The sequence below is a fragment of the Lactuca virosa genome, chromosome 1, assembly GCF_052849685.1.
Source record: "Lactuca virosa cultivar CGN04683 chromosome 1, Lactuca_virosa_CGN04683_v6, whole genome shotgun sequence".
Classification (NCBI taxonomy): domain Eukaryota; kingdom Viridiplantae; phylum Streptophyta; class Magnoliopsida; order Asterales; family Asteraceae; genus Lactuca; species Lactuca virosa.
The window spans coordinates 43876526-43883758 of NC_136426.1; positions in this window are offsets into that span (position 1 = coordinate 43876526).

Consider the following 7233-nt stretch of genomic DNA (forward strand, 5'->3'; position numbering starts at 1 on the left):
GCATACGGTTCTAACAAACGATACGGTCAATATAAAATGCAAAATTGCACCATGCTGTAAATACTTCGTTTCTAGTTTTTACAAAATAAAACCACATTATGGGTTATTGTTCGGTTTTGTTTTTCCATCTTTTTTGATTTTTCGGTTTATGATTTAATTTTTGCTCACCTTCATTATATGTGTCGAGTGTCTTGTACACATCTAACCTCACTAGTATCTTTTGATGCAACATGATGATAGTTTCAAGTCAATAAAAATGTTTATATATTTAGGGTAATATAAGTATTCAAACATCGTTATAACAATTTCCGGAATGTAAAAGTGAGGTTATATAAAGAATTGGTGAGAGGTGCACGCGTGAGAGGGTGAGAGTGGAGGAGAAAAATGTTTTGGTATTATTGTGTCCTTCAAAAATATAAAATATAAGGGAGGGAAAAAAAGGATCATGTGATGAGGCAGATACTTGCGGGATAATTACAAATGTGCCATTGGTGGGGTCTAAAGAGTATTTAATGTAGAAACGGAACGGGGAAAAGACAAGTGGAAGTGGATTACGGTAAACCGTAAAACCGTCAACCTAGGATTTTCATAACGTATTTTGCCGCCATGTACGGTGTTGTTTAGTCGGCGGGAGTAGCCGCCGTTCCATGTCAGCGCCACGTCGTTTATTGTGGAATTTTCCAAAAGCTAAATTATGGGTTAATTAACAAAAGGAATGCATCTACTAAAATGATATATATATATATATATATATATATATATATATATATATATATATATATATATATATATATATTTATTTCTGCTTTTTAAAGTATAACATGATATTATAATAATTTTTTAAGATATTTATGAAAATAATTAAGTTTGTCAAGATTAAAATCTAACATAAAATTATTTTACATCATGTAAAATCGTAATCATAAAAATATATCGAAATCAAAACGTCCCACCAAACTGAATTAGTCTTTAAATTTTCTCTCAAAGTGTTGTTTATGCCGTTAGAAGTATCCATTATATATTGATGTTGATTAAGACATTGATGACTAAATTAACTTTAACTTCTTAAACATGAACCATAATTTATTGTTGATGCAAACCACATAATTTGAAAGAAAACATGTTAAGCAGAAAAATAATCAAGTTCATGTATAACTAAAGACATAAGACCACAAAGAGAATAACATAAATGTCATGATGCTCTATACATTTTGAGATGAATAGTTGAAGCGGTGATTCTCTATCAGTTTTCTTTCGACCAACGATATTCAATTTCAAGTTAAATCGACAAAATTTGAAGCTCAACTTAATAATAAAGACTAAAGATGTCGGATCAAATCGAGTAAAGATCTAAAGATCTTACTCGATATCCTAAAAACCAAGTTTAAATTTTGATGCAGATACATCTTAATGTGATCGATATTGTTTTTTGGTTATGGGATCTTAAGATCGTAGGACTTAAAATCAAAATTGAAATCTTAACAACCATGAAAATAATTATTTTTGTTTAGAATAAATGTATTTGACCATTTTTTTTTATATTTTATCGAAATGACCACATTTTTTCTTATTTTTACCAAAACTCCATCCTTGTTTATTTTTCTTGCAATGTTCACTTTTTTATCCGATCTTTCTAATATTATAAAAGTTTGTCGGATCGAAAAATAGTTGGTTGGCGTGACAAAAGAGTCGATATGTCGATAGATATTTTGGATTTCTCTTTTATGAGCCCAACAACGTGGCACTCGAGTTGGCATTTAAAAGCTTGTTCAAATCTTAGTCATGACTTATTACTTTCAAGGAAGTGAGATGGTAATATTTCGTTTGTTTTATTTATATCTATTCTCTCCTTTTTTTCTCGGCCCTTAATCTTCTTTTATAAACTCCATAAGTTACGAACCAATAACTTAGCAACTACTTAACACAAACAGCTTGCGTTTAACTAATACGATCAAACAATAATAGACTATTATTCATCGGTAACAAGTAACAACCATACCGAACAAACACACCAAGCAAAAATCTAATATCATTATGCTTTGTCAAATAGCTTTCAAGATATATTTTATAAAGAAAAATAGGTAATTCATTTAAAATCAGTACAATGTTTTAAATGAGTGATAACTTTATGTTTGTTCTTGACCTTAAGCCCAAAGGAATCCAATTTGAAAACGTAACATTTGACTTTAATGCAAATATTTATATAATTAAACTCAATATCCATCATAACATCGGTCTATTGTGTTCCATGTATAGATCTAGTTAATTTATTGTATAAAGTAGGTGATTATCTATGTGTTGGGTAAAATAAAATTATATAGTTGAGTTTTTGTATATACATGTTGAAAATAATAAAACATTAACTATAAAATAATAATTCTCACATCAAATTGATATACAAACAATGACGGATCCAAGGGTTTCCCTAAGGTCCCAGGTCATTGTTCGATTTCAACTTATATTGTTCGATTTCAACTTATATGTGGACTTTTAACATTTGTAAATCATGTTTTACATACGAATTACAAAAGAGTTCTCCGACGCAATACACAGAGTGACTTCTACTAGTTTACTTAATTTTTAGAATATATACGAGGATCAATTATTTCCCATTAAAATTTGATGTGTTTCAACTGTACATGTATGGTAAATGGGGTATTGGTTTAAATTATTTATTAGTTTGCCATTCTATTTTTTTTTAATCGACACATAATTTTATAAATATAAACCCAAAACACAGCAAGTAGCTAATAGGTATGAGTGGGGAACTGCCATTCTAATTATAATCCATTGATTATTCCAATACAAGGATCCGTAATCGTTATTACGTTTTCCTTTTGTAGCAAGTATTCTCCTGATTATGGGGCCATGAATTGAAATAAGCAATTCTATAGATACGAACGGAAAACTAAAAACTTGTAATATAATCAAATCTAAGCACAAAATCTATTAGCAATCCGGTTGTTCTAAGGGTAAATTAGTTATGATTTAGAGAAATAGACTTATTAAGGTAATTAACTTTTCGGTTTGTTCACATCTGACTAACTATCTTTTTTTATACACATCTACGTAACGAACTTTTTGTAAGTGTTCACATGTGACCATTATGACCGGCTGTAGCAGGTTACATCCGGTCATAATGGTCATATGCGAACACTTCTAAAAAGTTCTTTACCTAGATGTGTACAAAAAAGATAGTTACCCAGATGTGAACAAACCGAAAAGGTAAGAGTAAATAACACGAATGGTCCTTATGGTTTGGGTAATTTGTGTGTATGGTCCGTAACTTATTGTTTAACTCGGATGATCCCTACTGTTTATTTTTGTTGTGAGTTTGGTCCCTGTATTACCTCAAAAGACTATTGTGCCCTTTTTAATTTATTTTTTAATTATCTAATTTATGTAATTATTTTTTATATATTTAAAAAATAATAGACCCCATATATTTGTATCTCCCCACCCTATATCTAAAACTGTAACATCCTGTTTCAGATTGTCCTTGATTAGGGTTCGTGGGCTGCAAATCGGGCATGAGGAGGTCTCGGGGTTGCGACGAGTTGCTAGAAGCTTAGGGCATCTCGTCACCTTTCCGTGGGTTTGAGGTTAATGGGAATCAGGGTTATATCAAGGAAGCGATGAAAGTTTGAAGTTGTGGCTGGATAAGTCCCTTATTGGAGAAAGGTGGCAGCTAAGTACGCTGGGCGTACATATGTGTACGCTTAGCGTACTCATGTGCGTGATTTTCAAGCGGAGCCACCTAGTACGCTGGGCGTACTAGGCCCAGAGTGAAAACCCTAGTTTAGGGTGAGTCCCCTATATAAAGGATATGATGGCCTCATTTCTGGCCACCATTCTCAGACATCAAACCCTAAGTGTGCCCTAACCCTCTTTTTAGAGCTTGTGAGTGCATTTGTGAGCCTTTGAGAGTGTTTGTGTGTTCTTGAAGAGAAGAGAAAGCTTTGGAGAAGAAGGAGTGGGAGTCCAAGCTCTTGGATCTGAGCGAATCTGAGTTGGGAGCTTCATATAGAGGTATAAAGCTTCAAACTTTACCACTCTTTTGTTATGTGCATCATAGATGAGACTTTTAGGGTTTTCTCCTAAAAAGGTGGAGACTTTATGAGATCTTGAGTTCCAGAGACTATGACCAACCCCTTTTGAGTATATTAGTGGTGTAATGTCATAAAAATCCAATCTTGGTCGTTGGAATCAAGCCATGCATGTGTTATGAGCTTTTTGAGATAAAGGAGTGAGTGTTTTGGGTGTTTGTGACCTTTCCAGCCACGCAAAGGCTTAAATTCACTGACTTTATGGAGTAAGAGCCATTAGGGAGTCCAGATTTGGGATTTGAGTTAATGTCTTAACTGATTAAGACCAAAGGAGTAGAAAGTGTGAATCTGGGGAGTACTGTGACATCCCCAATTTCACGGCCAGAAAAGACCGATTTGTTTATGCTTTGTTTTATAAATCAGAGTGATCGTTTAAAGAAAACGGTTGCGGAATTTGTTCCCAAAACAAGATATGATAATAACTTATCAAAACATTTCTCAAAGAGAATGTATTTTTATTTAATAATAAAACCTCGGGATGTCATGTTCCGATACAGACACATAAGCATAAACATATTATACATTCATTTACACTAGTGATTTACATCTCTTTTAATCTCTCGGTGAAATGGGTCTTCGCATCGATACCTGTGATACAAAGAAAACTGAGTGGGTCAGGCTTGGGAGCCTGGTGAGCATATAGGGTTTTCAACCCACAATAATACATTTATTATATTCAATCATCAAACAATCAACCCAAACACCAATCCCCATATCTCCTTTATTTCTTAAGGGTTTACCCTAAGAATCAACTATCCTTCATCCATTCATTCCTAAGGATTTATCTAAGGAATTGGCACGAAGTCCATTGCTGCCAAAGTTTATCTATCAGGTACTAAGTCCATAGTTACCAACATTTATCTCTCAGGTACTAAATCCATAGCTATCAGGCGCTAACTCCATAGTCACCAAGGTTCACTTAACAGTAGGCGCTAACTCCATAGTCACCAAGGTTTATACAATAGGAGCTAACTCCATAGTCACCAAGGTTTATACAATAGGAGCTAACTCCATAGTCACCAAGGTTTACTTAACAGTAGGCGCTAACTCCATAGTCACCAAGGTTTACTTAACAGTAGGCGCTAACTCCATAGTCACCAAGGTTTATACAATAGGCGCTAACTCCATAGTCACCAAGGTTTGCTTAACAGTAGGCGCTAACTCCATAGTCACCAAGGTTTATACAATAGGCGCGAAGTCACATCATCGCCATGGTTTATCTAATAGGCACTACGTCTCATAGTCACCATGGTTTACTCATACCATCTCTCATCACACGCCAACTATTCCATCTACCCATGTTCTACCCAACATATTTGTAGATATAAAATACATATACAGTTTAACTCATTTAAGAACTATATAAAACATCCATTCCACACTCATCTCAAATAAACAACAATATATAAACACATAGCACGTATTTCATAGAAAATACTTCATATTTATGTGTTAGAAGAAAGTGACTATACACTCACTTGTTTAGACGATGCTCGGACAACACTACGGCTCTAAGAGTAGTAGCTCTTCGGTGAAACTAGAAGATCTTCACACACCGGGCTTCTCGCAGGCGGAGCTTCGGCTCGGAAACTCTTTTCTTCTCGGGATCTTCGGGCTTTGGGACTTGCTTCGTGTCTCGGGATGATACCGGGGCTTCGGGGGGTTAAAATAGGGCTTAGAGAGGGTATCGGGAGTGGGAGAGAAGAGATAGAGCAACCAAAATCGGCTGACCCTCGATTTCTATTTATAGGGTCATTTTTCAGCTCTCACGTCGTGAATTTTAAGTTCTCACGTCGTGAATTCAATAGTCATCAGGTGCGTCATCGCCACTTGCGTCTGTCAGGCTCCAGAAGTCATAAATACTGAGTTCACGTCGTGAACACTGTATTCACGTCTTGAACTCTGACAGTTTTGGGGTTTCGCGCCCCGAACTTCAGAAATTCATAACTTTCGTATACGAACTCCGTTTTCGACGTTCTTTATATCCACGCGTAGGTGAGATCATGCTCTACAACTCTCGTTTAGACTCCGTTGGCTAATTTTGACTTTAATTTTAATATATTATTAATATATTATTTTTAGTAGGTCGAGACAGGAAAACTCCGTTCGAAATTCATAACTCCTTCATCTGAACTCCGTTTTCGTCTGTCTTTTTACCGTTGGACTACTAACGATGAGATATTCAATTCTCGTTTAGATTGTTTCGGCTAAATATCGCTCGATCTCATATTCGAACTTCGGGCTGTACATTGCTAAGCCGAAATTTCGAAAAATCATAACTTCCTCACACGAAGTCAGATTTAGACGTTCTTTTTATGCAAGCTCTCGGTTTAACGTATTCTACGACTTTCATTTAGATCTCTAAGGCCAAATATCGCTCTAACATAAATTCACTATTTACGTCGCGCTGTGTCGTGCCGGTTTTGTCGCAAAACTTCGACAGGTCATAACTTCTTCGTTATAACTCGGATTTCGGCGTTCTTTATATGTACAGAATCCTTGTAACATATACTACAACTTAGTTAAGATTACTCCTTCTAAATAATCTTCCATCAAAAAGTCATTTTGATGCTTATCGTCTCTAAATTAACTAGCCCGGATCTACGGGCGTTACAAGTACGCTGAGCGTAATTCCTGTACGCCCCGCGTACTGCCCCAGTGTCCCCGATGGCCAAATCTGGATTGTGAGTACATTGAGCGTACCAAGGGAGGTACGCCCCGCGTAACCTCACTGTGGACTTTTGGGTTAAGTCTCATTTTGGGCCTTGAGTGTTGGGCTTGGAGTTTGGGCTTGTTGCAATAGAGTATTAGACCAGAGAAATATATATATATATATATTCGTGCTTGGGCCCTTATGTTGGGCTTGCCATTTAGTTTTGAGATTGGGCCTCGGGTGAGCCCATTTATTATTGGGCCTTAGTGGGCCCAATGGGTTTTAGGCTATTAATGGGCTGGTTAATGGTCTACCCTTAGAACTAATGAGTGAGAGTTTGGACTTAGTTCCTAATTGGGTTAATTGTGGGTTTGGCTCAGAGTTAGAGGCCGGTGCGCAGCAGCAGCGTTTTTAGGGGCTGTTCTTCATCCGAGGTGAGTCTTCTCACTATACTTACCTTGAGTGGTACCCTTG